The 26,835-nt window shown below is 38.4% G+C and overlaps 1 long non-coding RNA gene across 2 annotated transcripts in view; it reads left to right on the forward strand.

Annotated features, from left to right (window-relative positions):
• The window catches only part of LOC110147518 (uncharacterized), a 445,714-nt gene that overhangs the window by 155,236 nt on the left and 263,643 nt on the right, over positions 1 to 26,835 (forward strand). The window contains exons 7-8 of one of the 2 annotated variants that reach the window (XR_011492090.1): positions 1,181 to 1,224; positions 2,953 to 3,041. The exons of the other annotated variant lie outside the window; for it this stretch is intronic. This is a non-coding gene — a long non-coding RNA (uncharacterized lncRNA). The remainder of the gene's footprint in view (positions 1 to 1,180; positions 1,225 to 2,952; positions 3,042 to 26,835) is intronic. 2 annotated transcript variants of the gene reach the window in all.

The following is a 26,835-nucleotide window of genomic DNA, read 5'->3' on the forward strand; positions in this document are numbered from 1 at the left end:
TAACGTATGTTTATTTTGCATCTTACATCTTGAATCTTTTCTTCTGATTTGCACATAGCCTTGGCTGATTGCATTTTTTACCTCAAAAATTTGAGTTCCCTCACATATAGCACATTATTACAATTCTAATTTTGCCTCATTTAGTAACTGTAAACTTATGTTAAAAGAACAACAACAACAAAAACAGCAAAGCCATCTTTATCTTATTTTTCTTTGGTTGTCTTTTTTTAAAAAATCAAGTCTCTCTGACTCATATCCTGGGCTATCTCAATTTGTGCAAGTTTCCAGAATTTTTTTTAATTTTCAGTTTTCCCCCAATTCTTTTTTTTTTTCCTGTTATTCATTTCCCAGCTCCTGTTTCCACATATCCTCCCTTTTCTGCTCCATCTCTTCCTATTTCTCTACATCTTTGTAGAGAGATATAACCTTCTTTGCTCTTTTATCACAGAACTTGCATGAAGTTCTATGCCAAATCTCCTTAAACTATGTGGGACAGATTGCCCTAGCTTAAGGGAACACTCAGGAAAGAAGCTTGGAGTGACTCATGGTTACAGGTGTGAAAGGTGATGGGTTATGACCTCTTGTAGGTCCATTCCACTCTTGGGACACCATGATTCCATGAAAAGAAACTCTTGAGACTTGTGTATCATGTAAACTTTTTTTTTTTTTTTTTTTGCATGTTTAGATTCTCCTTCAAATATTATAGTTTGAAATTAGGTTATGGTGAGCTGAAAAACAGATGAAACAATTTCCAAGCCATAAAAAATTTTGGCTCTTTTCAGAGAGGTCAAAAGATCAATATTGTCAGATGGTCAGAAACCCTTATAATACATGAGAAGAGAGGAACTATCAGAAAGGAGAGTAGCTGTGGCAAGAATAACTCCTAATGCAGTTAACATGTCTTGCTGTAGCACCTCCTGGCTTTCCCCACCTGTATGGTAACGTTAATCCCTCCCAGGGGAACTAGAGGTCATTGATCTCTGAAGTTCTTCGTGCTCTCCCCTTAGATTCCTGTGGTTAGGGCTTTATTCAGGGTGAAAAACCTGCTTCCTCTATGGGAATGTGTCCCAAATGGGAACTACATATTGGGAGACTACATATTTATTTATCACAATTGATAAATATCAATTAAAATCTGCTTATTTTGTCAAGGCAGTTCATTTGTGTATTTGTTTCACAGTGCACCTACTCTGTTCCAGGCACACTTAACAGTGGTGAACAATGGTGAGTAAAACCAGGTATGGAGTTTAAAATCCAGTGGGAAAGACAGATGATCACATAATCACACAAATATATTCAAAATGATATCAGTAGTAAGAGTTAAAAAGTGGAAGTACATGGAGCTATTAGAGCATAAAATAGGTGGGTTTGACATAGTTGTGAGGTGGGAGGAGATCTGAAGAAGTGGAGTTACTTGGTTGAAGAGTTGGGTGAGCCATTGCCTAGAGGTTGTGGCCAAGTACCAAAGTTCTGTGACAGGGGACAGGGAAAGAGAGGGACAGGGAATCTGGAATAGAGTGAGGATGAGGCAGCAGGAAGGGCTAATATGAAGATGGGCAGCCGAGCCCAGATCATCCAGAGGCTCAAAGGCCATGTTCTTTAATTCTAAGAACAATGGGGCTCTGGCTCTGCTTAGTCACTCAGTCTTGTCCGACTCTTTGCAGTGCCGTGGACTGCAGCCTGCCAGGCTTCTCTGTTCATGAGGATTCTCCAGGCAAGAATATTGGAGTGGGTTGCCATGCCCTCCTCCAGGGGATCTTCCCAACCCAGGGATCGAACCCAGGTCTCCTGCATTGCAGGCAGATTTTTTTTCCATCTGAGCCACAATGGGGAGCCATCAAAATGCTTTGGGGAGAGGGTTGGAAAGGTGATCAGACTTTCATGTCAAAAATACTTATTTTGTTATTAGAATAACCACCCTGTGAATTATTGGAAGCCCTCAAGCATTTAAAACTGAGATATGTTTTCTGTTTTATTTTATTAATGGAAGAACACTTAACATGAGATCTACCATCTTAACACATTTTCAGTTTACAATACATTATTGTTGGCTATAGACACAAATATTATACAGCAGATCTCTAGAACATATTCATCTTAGCTAACATTTTATGGCTGTTGATTAAAAACTCCTCATTTTCTTCTTCTCTTAACCCCTGGTAACCACCATTCTAGTCTCTGATTTTATGAATTTGACTATTTTAAATATCTCATATAAGTAGAATCATGCAAAATTTGTCTTTCTATGCTCAGTTGCTCAGCTGTGTCCAACTCTTTGTGACCCTATGGAGTGTGGTCCTCTAGGCTCTGTCCATGGGATTTTCTAGGCAAGAATGCTCTAGTGGGCTGCCATTTCCTACTCCCTTTAGTCTTTCTGTACCTGGATTATTTAAGCATAATGTCCTAAGGGCCCACAATGTTGTCAAATATTGCAGAATTTCCTTTTTTTAAAAGGCTGAAGAGTATTCCATTGTAAGTGTATACCACATTTAAAAAATCCATTCTCTGTCAATGGGCATTTAGGTTATTTCTACCTCTGCTATTGTGAATAGTGTTGCAATGAATATGGAAGTTCTAATACCTTTTTGAGATCCTAATTTCAGTTCTTTTGGATGTATACCCAGAAATGGGATTCCTGAATCATAACAGTAATTCTATTTTTAAGGTTTTGAGAAACTTTCATAATATTTTCCACAGTGACTACACCATTTTACATTCCCACCAACAGTGTTCAACTGTTCCAGTTTCTCTATATCCTCACCAATTCTTATTGTCTTTTATCATAATAGTCATTCTGAGAGGTATCAGATAATATCTCGTGGTTTTGATTTACATTTCCTGGGTGATCAGTGATGATGAACACTCACTTTTTCTGTATACCTGTTGACCGTTTTTATGTCTTTGAAGAAATGTCTACTCAAGTCCTTCACCCATATTTTTTTTTTTGGACAGGTGTTCAGTTCACTTCAGTTCAATCGCTCAGTCGTGTCTGACTCTTTGCGACCCCATGAACCAAAGCATGCCAGGCCTCCATTGGACAGGTGACATTTACTATAAAACATAATTTTTTTTTACAATGTTTTAAAAATGGGCTAAGCCCATTTTTGAAATCAAATTATTAGTGGGTTTGTTGTTGTTATTGAATTGTAGGATTTTCTTGTGTCTATTGAAGATGAACTCTTTATCAGATATTTGATTTGCAAATATTTTCTCCCAATCCATAGATTGCCTTTCACTCTGTTGATTGTTGCCTTTGCTGAACAGAAGTCTTTTAATTTGATGAGGCCCACTTTTTAATTTTGCTTTTGTTGCCTGTGCAGTTGGTGTCATATTCATGAAATCATTGCCAAAACCAATGTCATGAAGATTTTCCCCTATGTTTCTTCTAAGAGTTTTACGGTTCTGGGGTTTCTATTTCAGTTGTTTTTTTTTTTTAAATGGTGTAAGAGAAAGGTCCAGTTTCATTCTTTTGAATGTGAACAGTCAGTTTCCCAAAGTCATTCGTTGAAAAGACTATCCTTTCCACATTGTGTGTTCTTAAAATCTTTATTGAAGATCAGTTGACTATATCTGTGTAATTTTATTTCTGGACCTTATTCTGTTCCATTGGTCTGTTTGTCTTCATATTCATACCATACTTTTTTGATTGCTATAGCTTCATAATCTATTTTGAAATCAGAAAAGTCATTCCTCAACCTTTGTTCTTAGTCAGAATTGACTTGGCTATTTGTGACCTTTGGTGGTTCCATATAAATTGTAGCATTGTATCTTATATTTCTATAAAAATTGTCTTTGGGATTTTGATAAGGATTGCATTGAATCTGTAGATCACTTTGGGTACAGATATTTTAGCAGTGTTAAGGTTCCAATACACGAATATGGGTGTCTTTCCATTGTTTTTGCCTTTCTTAATTTTCTTCATCAATGTGTTACAGTTTTTAGTATATAAATCTTTGGCTTCCTTAGGTAAATTTATCCTTAAATATTTTATTTCTTTTGGTATAAATGAAAATGTGATTGTTTTCCTAATTTCCTTTCTAGGTAGTTCACTATTAGTGTATAAGAATGCCACTGGTGGTGCTGGGAGAACTGGTCAACCACTTGTAAAATAATGAGACTAGAACACTTTCTAACACCGTACACAAAAATAAACTCAAAATGGATTAAAGATCTAAATGTAAGACCAGAAACTATAAAACTCCTAGAGGAGAACATAGGCAAAACACTCTCTGACATAAATCACAGCAGGATCCTCTATGACCCACATCCCAGAATATTGGAAATAAAAGCAAAAATAAACAAATGGGACCTAATGAAACTTAAAAACTTTTGCACAACAAAGGAAACTATAAGTAAGGTGAAAAGACAGCCCTCAGATTGGGAGAAAATAATAGCAAATGAAGCAACAGACAAAGGATTAATCTCAAAAATATACAAGCAACTCCTGAAGCTCAATTCCAGAAAAATAAATGACCCAATCAAAAAATGGGCCAAAGAACTAAACAGACATTTCTCCAAACAAGACATACAGATGGCTAACAAACACATGAAAAGATGCTCAACATCACTCATTATCAGAGAAATGCAAATCAAAACCACAATGAGGTACCATTACACGCCAGTCAGGATGGCTGCTATCCAAAAGTCTCCAAGCAATAAATGCTGGAGAGGGTGTGGAGAAAAGGGAACCCTCTTACACTGTTGGTGGGAATGCAAACTACTACAGCCGCTATGGAAAACAGTGTGGAGATTTCTTAAAAAGCTGGAAATAGAACTGCCATATGACCCAGCAATACCACTTCTGGGCATACACACTGAGGAAACCAGATCTGAAAGAGACACGTGCACCCCAATGTTCATCACAGCACTGTTTACAATAGATAGGACATGGAAGCCACCTAGATGCCCATCAGCAGACGAATGGATAAGGAAGCTGTGGTACATATACACCATGGAATATTACTCAGCCATTAAAAAGAATTCATTTGAATCAGTTCTAATGAGATGGATGAAATGAGCCCATTATACAGAGTGAAGTAAGCCAGAAAGATAAAGAACACTACAACATACTAACACATATATATGGAATTTAGAAAGATGGTAATGATAACCCTATATGCAAAACAGAAAAAGAGACACAGATGTACAGAACAGACTTTTGGACTCTGTGGGAGAAGGCGAGGGTGGGATGTTTTGAAAGAACAGCATGTATATTATCTAGGGTGAAACAGATCACCAGCCCAAGCTGGATGCATGAGACAAGTGCTCGGGCCTGGTGCACTGGGAAAACCCAGAGGAATCGGGTGGAGAGGGAGGTGGGAGGGGGGATCGGGATGGGGAATACATGTAACTGCATGGCTGATTCATGTCAATGTATGACAAAACCCACTGCAATGTTGTGAAGTAATTAGCCTCCAACTAATAAAAATAAATGAAAAAAAAAAGCCACTGGTTTTTTGTACATTTATTTTGTATCCTGCAGTTTTACTGAACTCCTTTATCAGTTCTAACATTTTTTTTTAAATGTCTGGAGTTTTCTGTATATGAGATCATGATATCTGAAAACAGGGGTAATTTTAATTCTTCCTTTGCAATTTGCATGTGTTTTATTTTTTTTCTTATCTAGTTGCTCTGGAACTTCTGGTACCATGTTAAATAGAAGTAGTAAGAGTGAGCATCCTTGTCTTATTCTTGATTTTAGAGGAAGAATTTTCATTTCTTCACCATTGAGTATGATGTTAGCTATGGAATTTTCATACATAGTCTTTATTATGTAAAGGTATTTCCCTTTATTCCTAGTTTGTTGAGAGTTTTTATTATGTAAGAATGTTGATTGTTGTCAAACACTTTTTTTCTGCATCTACTGAGACAATCTCGTGACTTAAATTCTTTGTTCTGTTGATGTAGGGTATCACATTAATTGATTCTCTTATACTGAACTCCAGGAGATAGTGGAGGACAGGGAAGCCTGGTGTGCTGCAGCCCATGGGGTTGCAAAGAGTTGGGCACGACTTAGTGACTGAACGACAACAACAACAGTAACAGCATACTGAACCACTCTTGCATCCCAGGGATAAATCCCACCTGGTCATATTGTATCATTCTTTTAATGTGTTATTGGATTCTGTTTTGTTAGTATTTCACTGAGGATGTTTGCCTCTATATATATCAGGGAAGTGAATTAATACACATATTGTAATTTTTAGGAAATGTGAGCAGTTGTTATAGCCAAAAAGAAGTTACTAGGAGGTAGCAGTCTTTGCTATGAATTACATAGTGTTGTATTTTATTTTTTACTTAAATGAACTAAATATGGTCATTCCTAAGACAGTTAAATGGTTGCTAAATTATGTAGAGAATATAATAATGAAAGTTTCTTCTTTCTTTCAAAGATAGTTAGGTACTAGGTGTAAATAAAACAGAATATTTTGATCCCATGTTTTGATTTTCCTGTTTGATCTTACCATTTTGACTCCATGACATTGATATCAACAGCATTTTGACCCTTCTGCTTTTTACTTAACACTAATAACAAAAGTGAAAAGTATGATAGCTGTGTTTATTGATTTCTAGGTGTCAGACTTTGTTGTAGGTGGTTTGCATGTATTTTCTCATAGCAATTTATAAGGAATACACTATTATAACTTTGATTTTATAAATTAGAAAACAGAAACAGCCAGGTCATCAGGTTAAACAAATTGATCAAGATAATTCAGTCAATGATGTAGGATGTAGACAATTAGCTCTTGGAATACAAAGGTGATTAGAAGTATACAAACCATACAGCTGGCTGACTGTTAATAATTAGGTCAATACTGGATTATCTGAGAGAAATTATTCATTATCATGAACCAACAAAGCAATCAGTTATTTTTTAATCAAGATCATAATGAATATTATATATGTAAAGAATCAATAATAAATAACAATGACAGTTATTAAAACTTCACATTATAAAATGTGTTATTTACAAAATTTAACAGAAGAATAAAATACTGACAAAATTTAGATGGTAAAATTTTTACTTGGTGTGAAAAAGATGGTCTCGAAAAGAAAATTTGGAATGACTGAAGGTATAATCAGTAACATTTGATGTATATAGAAATTTCATAAATGATATAAGCTTCATTGCAAAACTTACCCCCAAAAGAAGTAATCACAATGAAAATAGTATAGAAAGTAAAAATAAAATAAAAAAATTAGAAATACTACAAGTTTATGTAGAAACTTGGTTAAAGAATTATAATGATTTAGTGAAATTTACTACACTGTGTCTTTCTCCATTAAAAATGTAGTTAAACTAGTGGTGCAGAATTATTTTAGACCTATTTTTTTTAATTTTTAGGTATAGCTCATGAGCATCTATTATGTTGTCTTGTTCATCATGTTTATCTTACTAAAGTAAGATGCCATGCTTGGTATGCTTAATTTATAATTTTTTTTGAAATCAGATTTTTACTTTATCTTATTTGAAAAGTGAGAGAAAAAATGAACTGTTGAGACCCATGGGCTACTTAGAGAAGAAGAGCTAAAAAGAAGTTGATCTTCTACATTTAATCAATAAGTAACCCTTTTATTTCTGCCTATAAATAACATGGATGCTTGTTTGTTACTGGTACTGACCAGTCACATTATATTCAACAAATTCTATTGAATTGTAATTACTCAGATTATTTTGTAAATTGAAAATTAATTAATTTGTTGTTTTTTGACAGTGATTTATAATTTGACATTTTGGATAATTCTGATCAGCTTAAATGTACGTGATAAATATTTGACAGAGAAGCCATCTCCTATTTTGATCATTAAAAAAATTAAGGCTTTTTGTTTCAAAAAGTGGGCTCACTAGTAGTTACAGTTAATTTCTTATTGATAAAATATGTAGTAACAATTGACATCTTTTATTTACCCTTAGTGAAAAGTAATAGCATTTACAATCTGCAATGGGTTATTCTAAAACCAAGCATAATTTCCACTAATAAATTATGAGGACTGGGACAATTTAGGAATGATGACCAAAAGATAGAGGTGCTAAATCTCTAGTTTAAAAAAAGGCAATCTTTTAGAGAAAAAGTCTGCCTTCTTGAGAAATGTTAAAATAAGTCCATACCTTTAGTTCTTAAACTGAATGCAGTCTTATATTAATTAGTTATAAACATTAGCTAGTGAAATGAAATGCAACACATCAGTGGAGAGGACAGCTTGAAAACTGTGGGATATTGTATTATTCTACTGTCTTAGATCAACAGTTCTAAGATCTATATAAAAGTAGAAGAATCTTAAATTTTGTATATAGAATAAAACTTTAAAAAATTAAATCAATCTTATGCATGTTGTTTCTGGTTGTGTATATTAAGTCTTACTGATGGTGACTGCAGTCATGAAATTAAGAGATGCTTGCTCTTTGGAAGAAAAGCTGTGACTAACCTAGATTTCATATTAAAAAGCAGAAAGATTACTTTTCTGACAAAGGTCTGTCTAGTCAATGTTATGGTTTTCCCAGTGTTCATGTATGGATGTGAGAGTTCGACTATAAGGAAAGCTGAGGGCTGAAGAATTGATGCTTTTGAACTGCGGTGTTGGAGAAGACTCTTGAGAGTCCCTTGGACTGCAAGGAGATCCAACGAGTCAATCCTAAAGGAAGTCAGTTCTGAATATTCATTGGAAGGACTGATGCTGAAGATGAAACTCTAATACTTTGGCCACCTGATGTGAAGAACTGACTCCTTGGAAAAGACCCTGATGCTGGGAAAGATTGAAGGCAGGAGGAGAAGGGGACGACAGAGGATAAGGTGGTCAGATGGCATCACCGACTCGATGGACATGAGTTTGAGCAAGCTCTGGGAGTTGGTGATGGACAAGGAAGCCTGGAATGCTGCAGTCCATGGGATTGCAAAGAGTCAGACATGACTGAGCAACTGAACTGATTGATATTAAGTCTAGTCAGTACAGCATAATTGTTAAGAGGACCATCTCTGAAGCTTGACAGCTTAGATCTAACTCTTTGATTTCTCATTGATTAGCTATAGAACCTGGAAACAATTGGGAAAATTACTTAACCTTTTTGAGCCCTGGTTTCCTCACTTCTAAAATGGGAGTAATAATAATTCTGCTCCGTAGGATTATTGTCAGAGTTAGATGTGTTAATATACCTAAAAAATTCCACCTCTTTTTGTTATTATTTTTCTAGCTACAGGTGAAACATTTCTGGCCTATTACAAATAACCTTCTTTACAACTTAACATTTAGTTGTCTTTGGAGAATATTCTTTTCTGCCTAAATTATTCTTAATCCCTCTATGTGTGTTACTCCGGAAGGCCTGTTAGTTAACTGTTGGCTCTGTGTGGTTATTAAGATTATAAAGGTAGCTACTCATATTATTATGTGGTTATTGTCTAGTTGCTAAGTCGTGTCTAACTCTTTTGCGACCCAATGGATTATAGCCCACCAGACTCCTCTGCTCATGGGATTTCTCAGGCAAGAATACTGCAGTGGGTTGCCATTTTCTTCTCTAGGGGCTCTTCCCATCCCTGGGATTGAACCCATGTCTCCTGTATTGGCAGGCAGATTCTTTACCACTGAGCCACCAGGGAAGCTATTATGTTGTGATAGGAATCTAGTATTACAGGTATTAAAACAGTGGCGGCACAAGAGAATAACTAATTTTGAGAAGATACTTGTAACTACGTGACCTTGGTGAAATACCATGTCTCATGTCTTGGCTTGTTTAAAAATGTTTCAAGTCATGTAAAATGCTGGCATTGGATTAAATCCTTAATTTCCTTCTTAAGCTTCAGATTCGTAGTACTCTTTCTTCTGTCTGAAATTCTCTCCTTACATGGCTGGTCCCACGTTAATGATGCCATGCCTGCTTGGACACCTATAGGCTGGGTGGATCGTCTATTTTTAAGCCACTCAGGGATGTCAATGGAAACCACAGGATAAGGGGTACAGACATCCAGAAGTGAAGTTTGCAATATTATGTGCAATATTAATATAGAGGCAGTGCTGAATGACAACATGACTTGATTAAAAAAAGGGACCACCCAAACTCCTGTGGTGCTGAATACTAATAGGCATTGACTAACGTCTTACTGAGCTGAACTTTCTTTAGGCAACATATTCCAGACAGAAACTGCTGGGAATTTTTCACCTTTAACTTTTATCTTCACTACTCTTGTCTTCTCCATTTATAAAAAGGTACTGCGTAAAGGGTTATTTGTTACCAGTGTAGAATGTTACCACTATCAAGGACCCACTGTTTTTTAAAGTACTTTTCTGGGTATTGAATAAATATTTGCCAGTGTTCTAAATGCCAGGGCCTCTTGAGAACTTAAGAGGAATGTTGCGTAGGCAGGGATGGGGGAGGGCAACTTGCTGAGCCGCAAGTTTTGGAAGTTTAGGCTGAATGTCTTAAAAACATGTGCCACATCACTATTGCTCTAACTGTTACTGTGTTGGTGGCTGCATCTCCCTCAAGCTGCCTTGTTGACACCTGAAACATGAGAATTCTTTTCTCCTTTGGGTTTTGCTCTGTGTTTGAAAAGGGAATCATTTAAATGTAGGTCTTCGAGGGCACAAGAAGGCAGGCAGTTGACCTCACAATGAGAGCTCAGCAAGTTGCTTCGTGTTTTCCATTCAGAGCTGTCTCCTCTCTGTCAGCTCTTTTGAAGCACCTATAAAACAAAATAGGCTCATTAACTATGAAGGGGTAAGTGAAGCTGGCAGTTGCACCTATTCAAATAGGTTTTCCTTTGTAGATATTTGCCCTCCGGGAAAAAGAACAGTCAGAAGACAAATGCCTCCCTATCCTTGTCTACACATGGCCTCCCTTTTGGGGTGAGTGAGGTCAGTTAGGTTCTGGAGGTTGTGGATATTTTGCTCCAGATCTGTCACTAACCTGGTCCATGAGGTTATTGTCATGGTGAAAAGGCAGGATGAGCTTGTCACCATCATTTCATTCAGTAAGTTTGCATATAAGGATAATGACCATATCTTTTTCTAAACAATCAAGGGCAAAGCTTCATGACTTGTCTGTGTGGACACAGACTTGTCTTAGCTGTGCCGTCTTGCTGACAGGGACAAGCAATAGTTCTGGCCTGTGGACCAGCTCTTCCCATGCATAGATTCTCCTCTTTTCATGGAGCTTTCACTGCAAATTTGGTTCCTTTTCTGAACCTACTGCATTCACATTTTAATGAGCTTAGAGGGATGCCAAGATACATAAGAGGTGGTTTTAACCCTCGAAATCTTAGTCAGTAAATGAGGTAACATGTGGTGATGTTCAGTAAATCACCACGCAAATGTGAGGCGATTTGAGACTATCCTTGAAAGAAATATGGTTTCTAGTTGTAGAACAGTTTGAGCAAAGGCACAGAGGTGTTTATAGTCAGGGGGCAATCTTTTTGGTCCTGACTTTATTTGCCTATTTGATACTGTTGACCTTTGGCTTTATCTTGAAATATTCTCTTGGTTTCATGACACCACACTCCGCTGAGTTTCTCTCTGCTTTTCTGACAGCTCTTTTCAGTCTCACCCCCAGGTTCTATGACCAAATGTAGGCTGATGATGCCTCACCTGTGCCTCTAGCCAGACTGCGTTCTCAAGTCAGACCTATATAACTAACTGTCTTTTGTACACACCCACATATCCAACTGTTACTTAAGTACCTTAAATCTAGCATGGCCAAAACTGAACTCCTTGTTTTTCTTCCTAGTTATGTATCTTCCTTAGTGTTTCCTTTTTCAGTGAATAATATACATCTAGTTATTTAAGTCAGAAACATGATTTAATCTTTGACTCCTCCTTCCCTAATACCCTCCATATGATAAATCATCACGCCTTTTATATTAGTTTCTGAATATCTCCTGAATTTGTCTATGTCTCTTGGTCTCCACTGTTACCTCCTTGGGCCAGCTCTCCATTATCTTCTACTTGAATGACTACAGTAACCACCTGCCTTCAATATTTCTTCCAGCTAATTTTTCCTTTACAATGTAGGCAGAGAAATATTTCTAAAGCAAAAATGTGATCATTTTTTTCTTACTTTAAAGCTCTCTAATAGCTCTCTTCTGCCATAAGGACAGTGTCAAGATCCCCAAATAAGGCTACTGTTCTTTCTTGTTCTGGTCCTGCCGGCCTTTCTTGCCTCATGTCTTGCTACCACCACTTAAGCTCCCTGAGCTTCAGTCATTTTGAAGTGCTCTTGCAGTTTGTGGACTCCCCAGATGAGTTCTCCCATCTTCAGGACTTTGTGCACAATGTTCCTGAGATAGCACACTCTTCTCCCTTGCTCTTCCTCTGTTCTCAGCTGGAAAATCAGTGTTCATACTGAATTCTCATGGCCTGTTCACTTGTCTGTATCCATTTAGATTTGTCAAAACCTCTTCTAGAGCATGGGATATTTTAGATATTCAGTAGATACTTTGTGAATGAATTGGTTAGTGATAATGCATGGGATGTCTTTAAGGATGGCAGATGCCCTGGTTTGACTGGAATGTAGGCATTATATGAAGGACAGAAGTGAAAGATATGAAAGGTGTTTGAGGGCTTCCCTGGTGGCTCAGAGGTTAAAGCATCTGCCTCCAATGCGGGAGACCCAGGTTTGATCCCTGAGTCGGGAAGATCCCCTGGAGAAAGGAAATGGTAACCCACTCCAGTATTCTTGCCTAGAGTATCCCATGGACGGAGGAGCCTGGTAGGCTACAGTCCACAGGGTCGCAAAGAGTCAGACACAACTGAGCGACTTCACTTTCTTTCACTTTGGGTATCTTAGGTTGGGTTCCCTGAACATAAATTCTGAGATAAAGATTTCAGTATAGAAAGTTTATTGGGGAATGCTCTCGGGGTCAACTCCTAAATTAAACTTTATAAGGCCATGAGATGCCATTGAAGGTATTTAACAGAGAAGTGATGTGACTTTGAGCTGAAATTAGGAAGATTAATCTGGCTGAGGTAACTAGATTGGATTAAAGGGAGAGAAGCTGGAGACAGGGAGGACAGTGGGAAAGTTTTTAAATGGCCCAGGTGAGCAAATAGGCCTGAACAAGGGTGTTGGCAGTGGAATTGAAAAAGGCAGGTGGTTATTTGCAAGAAATATAACAATGCTAGAATCCACAGGCTGTGGGGCTCTTGGAAGAGTAAATATGGATATATGGAAGAAGAAGGAGACTCAAAAGTGAGTCCAAGGTTTTGAGCCTCATTGATATATAAGAATGCTGGTGTTGGTGATGGAAGTTCAATAAAAATATAGTCTTGATGGTAGACTAGATTTGTTGAATTTGCAGTATGGCAGCCACTTGAGTAGAAGTGACCTACAGTTAGCTGGGCAAGGATGATGATGTTCTAAGTGGTGTTCAACGGTTCAAGATGGGGCAGCAAGATAGCAGTGCATATCACATGTTCAGGGGACCATGGGAAGATCAATTTGGCTAGAAGAGAGAATTGATTGATAGAAATATTGGTAAAAAAGTTGGAAAATTGATTGTGGAGGTACTTGAATGACAGGCCAAATAGCAGTGGGGTTTAGAGGAGTTCTGGAGATTTCTTATAAAATTGCCTTCTTTTCTGAAGTTTGATCCTATCTACTGTCTGAATGTGGGTCTCCATAAACCCAAAGAGCTAGAGTTCTTCACTTGAGAGACACTCTCTTTTTTACACTGAAGTGGTTCTGAAGATTATTGGTCATTGACATTCTTTTTCATGGAGATTATATGAAGACACATTAAAGGAAAGTCCAGTCTACATGCGTTTCTGAGATTTTTATATTCAGTCTTTGCTTAACTTTCATGAGGCACAAAGAATCTGTGGCCTAATTGGTCAGCTGATTTACTGGCTCACCCTGTAAAGTAAATACTGTGTATCTGCAAGTGGAAGTATGTGTAATCTAGCTGCCTAGTCATGCCTGCCCAAATGCTGTTGAAAACTTTGACCAAGGGCTATAAAACTGTCAAGAGCCAGGGCCCAAGCTTGCTTCCACACCAAATAGCTCATTATTGAAGCTATTGTGAAGATAACAGGGCATGCATTTGACTTGCTGGGATACCTTCTTTGCTACAGAAGTATCTGGCAGAGCTGAAAAACTTTGTGTTACATAATTTTGCATTTGTTGTTTTTTATTTATCCTCTAGTTCAGTTTATTTGACATCAAACTTAACCCACCCTCCTTTAAGCACACTCATAGAATATAAAGTGTATCTTGATATCAGTGCAGTGAATTCAAAATGAAATCTTCAGATTGGCACTCAAATCATTAAAAAAACAAAACAAATCCAAAATTTCTTTGCTGTTGTTGAGTAGATGTTTGATTTTGACTCTCCTCCAAGATGATCATGGGCTTCCCTAGTAGTTCAGATGGTAAAGAGTCTGCCTGCAGTGCAGGAGACCCAGGTTCAATCCTTGGGTTGGGAAGATCCCTTGGAGAAGGAAATTGCAAGCCACTCCAGTATTCTTGCCTGGAGAGTTCCATGGAGAGAATTCCATTCTTGCCTAGAGAATTCCCACCAGAGGAGCCTGGCGGGTTACAGTCTGTGGGGTCGCAAAGAGTCAGACACTACTGAGCGACTTTCACTTCACTTCACTTTACTTGACTTCATTTTACTTAAGTTTCATCCCAGAGTATTTAAAGCATCTCTTGGGAAAAGGATGAGAATTGCTGCTAAAGGGTTAAGCTTTCTTTCTTTTTTTTTGAACAGGAGGAAGTAAATTATACTTACTGAAGCCCATGGTTATTTTTGGAATGGTCTGCTAGATTTGACCAACACTTGGAGTGTATACACTCTGATGATTTGCAAACAATTACCTCTGCTAAGGTAAAGTGGTCTGACCATGTTTGTAGCTTTCTGCACAGCTAATTGCATGAACTTTCACTTAACAGAAGAAAACATGTCAAATCTTGACACATTAAAAAAAAACCGAAAAAAACTAAGCATGTTATTAAGTTGCAACTGATATTCAACAGTGCTACATAAATCTCTGAGAAGCAAAGAAGAGCGTATTTACTCTTTTATTCATTGTTCAGCTTTGCCCAATTGATTTTATGCTTCAGTCCACAGAAATGTTTGCTGTACTGTAAAGGCTTTTTTATATTCATATTTTACTGTTCTTTGGATGTTTGGTCTAAAGAAGGTACAATTCAGTGATCCAAAGAAGAATTACATAAGAGCTGTACATTGTGTTTTCAAACAGAAATCTTAATTGCTTAATACCTTACTTATTCCATTTAGATCCTTCCTGAATCTGGGCTAATTTTCATGGTTTCTTAGCCATCTCTAGTATAAACTTTTCATTTCTTCCTTATTTACCTTGGCTAGAGATAAAGAAGAGTCAACTTCAGAGCTTATGATGTAATGTTAGGAATGCTGAGGAGACTTCCTTATTTTCCAAATTAACTCTCATAAATACACACACACACACACACACACACACACACACACACACACACACATATATGTATTTAATAACAGGCACCGAAGATCTTAATGTTCTTTACTCACCTATGGTTTCTATTAGCCTCATCCCCGGTAGATAGGATTTTTGGTTTACTGATATGTTTAAAAAAAGAAGCACAGAAAATATCCATAGCCACAGGGAACTAACCACTGACCTGTAATGAAGTGGTTAGGCATGTGAGCATTCGTGTCAGACTGACTTGGGTTGCAGACCTGGTACCACCACTTTCTACCTTTGTGACTTGGACAGTTTCCCTCTCCAAGATTCAGTCTCTTCATCTTTCAAATGGGATAGAAATGCTCATGTCATAAAATGAGATAATATCTGCAAGCATATAAAGCATTTAGTGCAGTAAGGGCCACAGTCAAAAGTATACAATAAGGTGCTCAGGAAATGTTATCATCATTACTATTGAAATATCGAGGAATTAAAAAGTAACTTTCTTGGAAAAATTTGGTAACAGTAAGCTATGATGTTTGTTTGTTAAGATGTTTGCAGGCATGCCTTAGATTTTCACCTGAGGCACGAAATTCCATCCTAGGAGATTAATGTGAACTCCTGGCACCTGAATCCTTGCTCCTGACCCTCACATAACACTTTTAAATCCAAACTGCTCCTGCAACTTTGCCTTTTATTTTTTTTTTAACTTTGCCTTTTATATCAACTTGTTCAAAGCCTGGACCTCTTGCTTTGCTTTTGTGTAGCCAAAGTCCAGCCTTTCCCCAAATTCTCTTTTACTAGTAGGTTTGGCTTTGTTATGCCAATCATCTACCGAGGTCTGATTTTCTGGCCTCAGGACAGCCTTTTGTCTTTCCCTTACCAGCACTGATGGACCTGACACATCCACAGTGATGCTCAGTTGTGGATGTGTCTGGTGGTGAAAGTAATGTTTGAAGCATGTAGGTCACCAAGATGTTATCAGTTCAGTCTCTCAGTCGTGTCTGATTCTTTGCGACCCCATGGGCCGCAGCACGCCAGGCTTCCCTTTCCATCACCAACTCCCAGAGCCTACACAAACTCATGTCTATCGAGTTGGTGATGCCATCCAACCATCTCATCCTCTGTCATCCCCTTCTCCTCCCGCCTTCAATCTTTCCCAGCATCAGAGTCTTTTCTAATGAGTCGGTTCTTCACATCAGGTGGCCAGAGTATTGGAGTTTCAGCTTCAGCATCAGTCCTTCCAATGAATATTTAGGACTGATTTCCTTTAGGATTGACTAGTTGGATCTCCTTACATTCCAAGAGACTCTCAAGAGTCTTCTCCAACACCACAGTTCAAAAGCATCAATTCTTCTGTGCTCAGCTTTCTTTATAGTCCAACTCTCATACCCATACATGACCACTGGAAAAACCATAGCTTTGACTAGATGGACCTTTGTTGGTAAAGTAATGTCTCTGCTTTTTAAGATGTTATAGTCCTCAATTAATAGGACTGGTAGGCTCTTACTACTATTGAACAGGCACTCATATGGAAGACTGTGGTAACCACCTCCAAAATTTTAGACTGAACCTTCAGTTTCACTGTCCAGTTTTTGCTTAGGTAGGTTTATATAGCTTGACTGTGATTCAGTTCAGTTCAGTTCAATTCAGTCCCTCAGCTGTGTCTGACTCTTTGGGACCCCATGGGCTGCAGTACGCCAGGCCTCCCTGTCTATCACCAACTCCTGGAGTCTACCCAAACTCATGTCCATTGAGTTGGAGATGCCATCCAACCTTCTAATCCTCTGTCATCCCCTTTTCCTCCTGCCCTCAATCTTTCCTAGCATCAGGGTCTTTTCCAGTGAGTCACTCTTCACATCAGGTGGTCCAAAGTATTGGCGTTTCAGCTTCAATATCAGTCCTTCCAATGAACACTCAGGACTGATCTCCTTTAGGATGGACTGGTTGGATGTCCTTGCAGTCTAAGGGACTCTCAAGAGTCTTCTCCAACACCACAGTTCAAAAGCATCAATTCTTTGGCACTCAGCTTTCTTTATAGTCCAACTCTCACATCCATACATGACTACTGGAAAAACCATGACATTGACTAGATGGACCTTTGTTGGCAAAGTAATGTCTCTGCTTTTTAATATGCTGTCTAGGTTGATCATAACTTTCCTTCCAAGGAGTAAGCATCTTTTAATTTCATGGCTGCAATCACCATCTGCAGTGGTTTTGGAGCCCCCCAAAATAAAGTCAGCCACTGTTCCCACTGCTTCCCCATCTATATGCCATGAGATGATGGGACCAGATACCATAATCTTTGTTTTTTGAATGTTGAGATTTAAGCCAACTTTTTAACTCTCCTCTTTCACTTTCATTAAGAGGCTCTTTAGTTCTTCTTCACTTTCTGCCATAAGGGTGGTGTCATCTGCATATCTGAGGTTATTGATATTTCTCCCGGCAATCTTGATTCCAGCTTGTGCTTCTTCCAGCCCAGCATTTTTCATGATGTACTCTGCATATAAGTTCAATAAGCAGGGTGGCAACAAACAGCCTTGATGTACTCCTTTTCGTATTTGGAACCAGTCTGTTGTTCCATGTCCAGTTCTGACTGTTGCTTCCTGACCTGCATACAGGTTTCTCAAGAAGCAGGTCAGATGGTCTGGTACTCCCATCTCTTGAAGAATTTTCCACAGTTTATTGTGATCCACAGAGTCAAAGACTTTGGCATAGTCAATAAAGCAGAAATAGATGTTTTTCTGGAACTCTTGCTTTTTCGATGATCCAGCAGATATTGGCAATTTGGTCTCTGGTTCCTCTGCCTTTTCTAAAACCAGCTTGAACATCTGGAAGTTCATGGTTCATGTATCGCTGAAGCCTGGCTTGGAGAATTTTGAGCATTACTTTATTAGCGTGTGAGATGAGTGCAACTGTGCAGTAGTTTGAGCATTCTTTGGCATTGCCTTTCTTTGGGATTGGAATGAAAACTGACTTTTTCCAGTTCTGTAGCCACTGCTGAGTTTTCCATCTGTGATTACCTATCATATTTTCAAAATTTCTGTGGCTTCTTTGAATTTGCTTTAATTTTTAAAAAGAAAACTTTTAATTTGATATGAATATAATTTAAAAAAAAATAAATTACAGATATAAGGAAGCACAGAGAGGAGACTACAATGTTCTTTAGAGCCTATCTCAGAAATTACTATAGTTAATATTTGGTGTGCTTCTTCTCTCCATACATATATTTATGTAATTGAGATAGTCCTTTATGCATTGCCCACTTAACACTATGTCATAAATATTCTCCACTCCATAAAAATCTCTTTCTAAACATTTTAATCACTGCATAATATTCCATTGTATAGGTGTGCCATAATTTAAATGCCCCCATTATTGTACTGTTTAAAATGTTTTCATTTGTTTGGTTACTAAAAATAACATTAAAGTAATCATGTGTGTGTGTTAGTCGCTCAGTCATGTCTGACTCTTTGACCTCAAGCCCATCAGACTCCTCTATGGAATTCTCCAGCCAGGAATACTGGAGTGGGTGGCCATTCCCTTCTCCAGCGAATCATCCTGATCCAGGGATGGAACTTAGGTCTCCTGCATTGTAGGCAGATTCTTTACTGTTTGAGCCATGAGAGAAGCCCAGAGTAATTGTATTTGCACATGAACGTTTTTCTTATACATTTAGAGTACTGATAACCTTTTTTCTTTTTAACAGTAAAAGAATAGTTTTCTTTCTTTCTGCCTTCCCTGGATAAGAAGTAAACAAGTAGACTGAGACAATTGTAGACCCTTAAATATCCACTGAATGGATAGGTATTGAAAAGGTGATTTGCTCTCATTAAAAATGAATACATATGGATGTGGAATTAAGTAATGTTCCTACTTATTCTTGAACACAAACAGTATGGTAAAGAGAAGGGATATAGAGAAAAACAAATGAAACTGAAAAAGATTCCAGGAGTTAGAAAACTGTACTCTGCCCTAATGGAACACTTCCATTGCCTTAAAGAATGTATAGTTGGCCTTTGAACAATAAGAGTTTTTACTTATTGGGTCCTTTTATATGCACATTTTTTGGTAGTAAATTAAACAGTACTACACAGTTCACAGTTGCTTGAATCCATGGATGTGGAACCTCAGATAAAGAGTATCAGTTCAGTTCAGTTCAGTTGCTCAGTCATGTCTGACTCTTTGCGACCCCATGACCCGCAGCATGCCAGGCCTCCCTGTCCATCACCAGCTCCTGGAGTCCACCCAAACCAGAGTAGAAGGAGGGTCAAATGGGTTTTTGACTGGTCAAAGAGCTCGTACCCCTAATCGATTTGTTCAATGGTCAACTGTACTCATTTTCTAATTTCTGCACTGAGGCAGAGACTGCTAGCTAGTGACAAAACCCCTTCGCTCTTCTTTCTGTATGCACAGCTAGATAGACTACTTCCCAACTTTCCTCACAAGTGTGGCCAAAGGAATATAGCAGAGTGGTGTAAGCCATTTCCAGTCCTGCTCCATAAAAAGTTCTCATTTTCAATCTGCTATTGATCTACCTCTTGATGTAGATGACCTCAGGGACCTTGGAAGCCATCAGTTGCAGGCAGCAGAGCCCCCAAATGGAAGAAGCTTGATTCCTGAATCTCCTCTTAGAAACAATTATCTGCCTATTGGGCTACCAGAAACCTAGGCTTATTTCCAACAAGTCCTTCTCCCTTCGTCTCCACATCCAACCTATCATTAAGTCCTTAATTTTGTCTCCCATGTACAATCTGTTCATTTCTCTTCATGCTCTCCACCAATTATTTTGTCCAAGTTAGCATATCATTTTTTTCTGGGCTGCTTGTATAGTCTTCTTCTTTTTTTTTCTTTAGTTCTATTTTTAAAAAAATTGGAGTATAATTGCTTCATAATGTTACTTTCTGCTGTACAGTGAAGGGTATCAGCTGTATGTGTATATATATACATATATATGTGTGTGTGTATATATCTACCCTCCCTTGTAGGCCTCCCTCCCCTCTCCCACCCCTCCCCACCCATCTAGGTTGTCAGAGCACCAAGCCGAGCTCCCTGTACTATACAGCAAGTTCCCACTAGCTATCTATTTTTCACATTGTTGTTGTTGTTCAGTCACTCAGTTGTGTCTGACTCTTTGCCACCCCATGCCCTGCAGCACACCAGGCTTTGCTGCCCTTCACTATCTCCTTGAGTTTGCTCAAACTCATGTCCATTGAATCGGTGATACCATCCAACCATCTCATCCTCTGTCGCCCCCTTCTCCTCATGCCCTCAATCTTTCCCAGACTCTGGGTCTTTTCCAGTGAGTCAGCTCTTCCCATCAGGTGGCCAAAGTATTAGAGCTTCCACTTCAGCATCAGTCCTTCCAATGAATATTCAGGGTTGATTTCCTGTAGGATTGACTAGTTTGATCTCCTTGCAGTCCATGGGACTCTCAAGAGTCTTCTCCACGACCACAGTTTAAAAGCACCAGCTCTTTGGCGCTCAAACTTTTTTTATGGTCCAACTCTCACATGACTGCTGGAAAAACCATAGCTTCGACTATGCAGACCTTTGTTAGTGAAGTGATGTCTCTGCTTTTTAATATGCTCTCTTGGTTTGTTATAGCTTTACTTCCAAGGAGTAAGCACATGGTAGTGTGTAAAAAAATCCATTCTGACTCCTTTCCAGTTTAACTGAAGATCAAAGGGAGTTTTTCCAAAGTGCAAATATGATGACATTACTTACCTGCTTAAAATATTTAAGTAGCTTTCCATTGCCCTAAGAATAAAGGCACAAATTCTTCAGTGGTACCCTGTCTAGCTTTATCTCCTATCCTCTTATGTTTTCAGCTTCACCTACACTGGTATTCCAGTCCCTTGGACTCTGTCCCACAAAATACTTCTTCCCTCCCCAGGGCCCTTGTGTACGTAGGTCCTTTTCTGAACACCCTTCCCTCCCTTTTTATTCAGTTATCTCCTTCTCATTTCCAATAGCTCAACTCTGGAAACATTTTTCAAGGGATGCCTGGGTAGGTCATTTGATTTCCCCCATTATAGACTCTTGGAGCACCACCTGCCTTTTTGGTAGAATCTGTCATAGTTGCAATTTTACATTTGTTTGTGGGATTATTTGATTATTTGTTTCCTTCAATTAGTAAATTTACTAAAAAATAGGAAGAGTATTTAAAAAGCCTTTGTATCCATGCTTGTGGAAAGATTAAAATAAGGAGAGATGTAAAGAAAGGTTGGGAAAATGAAAAAACTGGTGGATGGAGTGAGATTTGTCACCACATTATTCAGTATTAGGAGTCAGGATCTTGGTTAACTTAGGAAGTACAAGGTTTATGAGGTTTCTTGACACGTCCCTTGTTGTGTTTTACTTCCTTGCCTTTGTGTGTAAATTCCCCTCTGCAGGAATAACCTTTCTTTACTGGGACAAACTCATTCCACCTTTCAGACCAGCTCTGCTTTCTCTGATGTCGCCCAGTCAGGGTTAAATGCTCTCAGTTGTGTTCCCAGTAGATCATATTAAGGCTCTAGAGAAAGATAGGTCTTGTTTCCAGTCTTGGTCCTGCTCCTGCTTGACATCTGGCCCTAAACAAGTCATTAAATCTGCTTCTTCATCAGTAAAATGGAACTAAACTTCATTGTTTAAAATGGAACTCCTTCTTCATTGGATGAATATGAGGAATGAGGTAATGGACTGAAAGCTCAATAAATAGTGACTATTTTAAAAAATTGAACTAATATTATTGTGTTTTATTTTCTAATTATGTTGTAAGTTCTTTGAGGCCAAGGACTATGTCATATTTACCTTTGCTCTCTTAGTACTTAGCACAGTGCCCTGTGTATAGTGGATGTCCAGTGAATGTTTACTGAAGTGAATTACACTGGAATTATTATATAAGGCCTGGAGCTGGGATGTAACTAGGGGCTTGGAAGTTTATCTCTTTGAGGTCTTTGTGAAAGTTGAAGTGAAAGTTGCTCAGTCACATCCGACTCTTTGCCACCCCATGGACTATACAGTCCATGGAATTCTCCAGGCCAGAATACTGGAGTGGGTAGCCTTTCCCTTCTCCAGGGGATCTTCCCAACCCAGGGATCGAACCCAGGTCTCCTGCATTGCAGGCGGATTCTTTACCAGCTGAGCCACAAGGAAAACTCTTAATGGCTAATCAACAGATCTTAGGAGGAAATAAAAGCAGACAATCACCTCTAAGAGACAAAGTGTAAGAACACACATAATAGAGGCCAGAGGTTGAAAGAGACTTTTCAACTTTTGAGCCTGAATCAGAAATTAGCAACTTTTAAATACACAGTTGCTATTAACAAGATTAATTGATGCCTATGCATTGTGCTGCTAAATTTGAAATAAAGGGTTATTTCCTATACCTTTTTTTCCCTGCTTATGCAAATATTCTAAGGCTCAGATTAAATGCTGTTTTCTATTTTCACAAAAGCCCCATAACTGCTAGGTGCAGGACTACTTCATGTGATGAGGGATGCATCCAGGCTTTGAGCAAAGCCTACTTATTTAGAGGCTCACGTTAAGGGAAAGAATACAAATTATAAATGCAAAATTAGACACAAAAGGGAATTCTTATTTAAAATAACAAATCACAAATCATGAGATTTAATAGCTGACAGTAAACATCACAAAGTCTAGGGAAATAATATTTTTTATTAATTAGCTACCAGGAAATCCTTGGGAATACTTGTCCTCCTACATTTTGGATACATACCTTTTGATTGCCTATGGCCACAACTTTGTAACTTCATTTCTTTTTCTTGAAATTTTTATTTTATATTGGAGTTATTATTATATATATATTATTATTATTTTATATTGGAGTTATTATTATATATTGATTAACAGTGTTGTGTTAGTTTCAGGTGTGCAGCAAAGTGACTCAGTTATAAATATACATGTATTTATTCTTTTTAAAATTTCTTTCCAATTTAGGTTATTACAGGCTACTGAGTAGAATTCCCTGTACTCTACAAGTAGGTCCTTTCTTATAGAAAGAATAGAAAGATAACACAATCTTCTAGAATGGTTGAGAACAATTTTAAATTGACAGTTTACAAAAAATTTCTTTAGTTTCAAGAGCCATCTTGGCAATGTCATACAAATTTTTGAAATTGTTGTCAAATTTGGAAACCTCTAGAAAGCTTCTATTATATAAGATATATACAACTGTAAATCCCTCCTAGTTTTCTTGTGGAAGAACTAATGTTAAACACCCTGTGAAATGGCCACATTCACTTACTAATGAGTTGTCAATGACCTTGTTGTGGTGGTAAAATGATCAATTTTATATTTTCTTTACTGATGTTAGTGTTCCATATCAAAGTAGCAGGACCCTTAAATTCCATCCCAGCATGTTCACCTGACTCATTCCTTTTTATTAATTTGATCAATGTAAGCATCTGTTCATTATTTCTACTCGAAATTTATTTCTTCATTTCGAATTACAGTTTTGGGGGGACTATAGATTTGGGGGGATTATAATTCAATTCTCATTGTCAGAATAATTTCTATTGAGTTCTTATAGAAATATATGAAAAATATTTTCATGATATGGTGCATTTATAATTGCACATGCTACACACACTGTTCATTGAAGAACAGTGTATTCAAAACCCTAAAGGATGATACCATCAAAGTGTTGCATTCAATTTGTCAGCAAATCTGGAAGACCTGGCTACAGGATTGGAAAAGGTCAATCCTCATCCCAATTCCCAAGAAGGGTAGTACTAAAGAATATGCTAATCAATGGACAATTGCACTCATCTCCTATGCTAGTAAGGTCATGCTTAAAATCTTGCGTGCTTAGACTTCAGCATTATGTGAACTAAGAATTTCCAGATGTCCAAGCTTGATTTAGAAAAGGAAGAGGAACCAGAGATCAAATCACCAACACTTGCTGGATCATAGAGAGAGCTAGGGAATTCCATAAAAACATCTACCTCTGTTTCATCGACTACATCAAAGCCTTTGACTGTTTGGATCATAATAAATGGAAAGCTCTTAAAGAGATGGGGATACCAGACCATCTTACTACCTGTCTCCTGAGAAGGTTTGTATGTGGGTCAAGAAGCAGTAGTTAAAACCCTATATTAAACAACTGATTGGTTCAAGATTGAGAAAGGAGTATGATAGTGTTGTCTGCTGTCACCCTGTTTTTAATCTATATGCTGAACACATCATAAGAAATGCCAGGCTGGATGCGTTACAAGCTGGAATCAAGATAGGTGGGAGAAACATCAACAACCTCAGATATGCAGATGATACCACTCTAATGGCAGAAAATGAAGAGGAACTAGAGAGCCTCTTGATAAGGGTGAAGGAGGAGAGTGAAAGAGCTGGTTTAAGACTAAATATTAAAAAAACTAAGATCATGGCATCCAGCCCCATTACTTCATGGCGAATAGAAGGGGAAAAGGTGCAAGTAGTTATAGATTTCCTCTTCTTGGGCTCTAAAATCACTGTGGATGGTGACTAGAGCCATGAAATCAAATGGTTGTTTCTTGGCAAGAAGGCTATGACAAACCTAGACAATGTGTTGAAAAGCAGAGACATTACTCTAACAACAAAGGTCCGCACAGTCAAGGCTATGGCCTTTCCAGTGGTCGGGTATGGTTGTGAGAGCTGGACGGTAAAGAAGGTGAAACACCGAAGAATTGACTCTTTCAAACTGTGGTGCTGGAGAAGACTCCTGAAAGTCTCTTAGACAGCAAGAAGATCAAACCAGTCAATCTTAAGGGAAATCAACCCTGAATCCTGGTTGGAAGGACTGATGCTAAAACTGAAACTCCAGTATTTTGGTCATCTGATACGAACAGCTGACTCTGCAAAAGTCCCCGAGGCTGGGAAAGATTGAGGGCAGAAGGAGAAGAGGGTGTCAGAGGATGAGATGGCTGGATGGCATCACCAATGCAATGGATATGAACTTGGGCAAACTTGGGGAGATGGTGAGGAACAGAGAGGCCTGGCATGCTGCAGTTCATGGGGTTGTGAAGAGCTGGACATGACTGGGAAGCTGAACAACAACTTGTTACATAACTAAATATATTCCTGAAAAGGTATCGCATAAAAACCAAATCTTTTGGTTTTCATTTTACATCTCTGATGATTGGGATAATTTTTCATAGATTAGCTTCTGGCTCTTTGAAAACTTGTTTTTCTTCTGCTGCCTACTCTGGTGCTGAATACTGTGTGAAAGTGTTGGTTGCTCAGTTGTGTTTGACTCTCGTAGGACACATTAACCTGTGATAAGACCCCTAGCCTTGAATCTCTGTGCATGCTGTTAGGTAAAATCAACATGGAGGGTGGGTGGTAGGAATATTTTTAGAAGATATTCCTATGCCAGACAAGAACTGGACTTAAACATACATAGAAGCGATTGTGAACTATATAGGTATATTTCTCTAAGGTGAAGTTAACTGTACTTTCCTAACTCAATTTCCTGAGCTGGATTCCCCAAAATCCTTATGACCATCCCAGTGCTACCTAACACAAGAAGTGTGAAAGGGGGCACCGAAGAGGAATGATCAGTCCTAACCCATTTGGCTAAAATGTATTACTTTTAAAATTTTACAAAAATAATATGATAACATGGACACATTCTAGCTTCAGAGCCTTGGAAAGGATGATGCAAGGGAAAGGCCTTGAAGCTTTAGCTTTACTAGCTTCCATGAAAATTCATCCTTGAATGGCAACTAATTTTATCTAAAACTCTATAGTTGGACTTGTACTCTGCAATCAGGCTCATGGTGTTAAGTGTATAATACCACTGTACATAATATCTTGCATGTCTTTGCATCGAATGAACATGTTTGGGGCCTGATTTGCTAAATGGGTGATACACAGAGGAGAAGAAAACTTGAGTTTTTGCCAGAGAAAGGAAGAGAGGGGGAAGAAAGATGAAGACCCAACAGAAAAAGGTTCGGGAAAGGCTTATGTGGTATGAAACCATCAGGCCATGTACTTCTGTGGTCAGAATCCAAGCAGTGTGGGTACTGCTGCCTGGCAGACAGTGCTTCAGCAGCAAGAGCTTACTGAGGTTTGAAGTAGAAGTTTCCTGGCTCCCTGACAACGTCCCGTGTTAAGCCTTAGTCTCTCTCCTCCTCTACCTGAGGGCTTTCTCCAGTTCCAGAGAGCTCACCCCACTGCAGGTAGTTGTAACTGGGTGTGTGTGGCATTAGGGCCCTGGGGGCAACCCTCCCACAGGGATGGGAGTCTGTCTAGCCAGCTTCTGGTGGGAGGCTTTTGAGGAGAGTTCCACACTGTATCTCAGAGGATCCCCAGAGAAACTAAGTACTAATTTGCTCATAGAAGAGACCCACTCATTTACACCCTCAGTTATTAGCATCTCTCCCTTCCCTGACTCACTTTCCCCAGTTTCTCACCTGTGCTTCCTAAGTTAACTTGTCAAACTTCCCACACTCATTTCTGTGATAGGGT

Source organism: Odocoileus virginianus, chromosome 2 (assembly GCF_023699985.2).
Source record: "Odocoileus virginianus isolate 20LAN1187 ecotype Illinois chromosome 2, Ovbor_1.2, whole genome shotgun sequence".
NCBI classification, from domain to species: domain Eukaryota; kingdom Metazoa; phylum Chordata; class Mammalia; order Artiodactyla; family Cervidae; genus Odocoileus; species Odocoileus virginianus.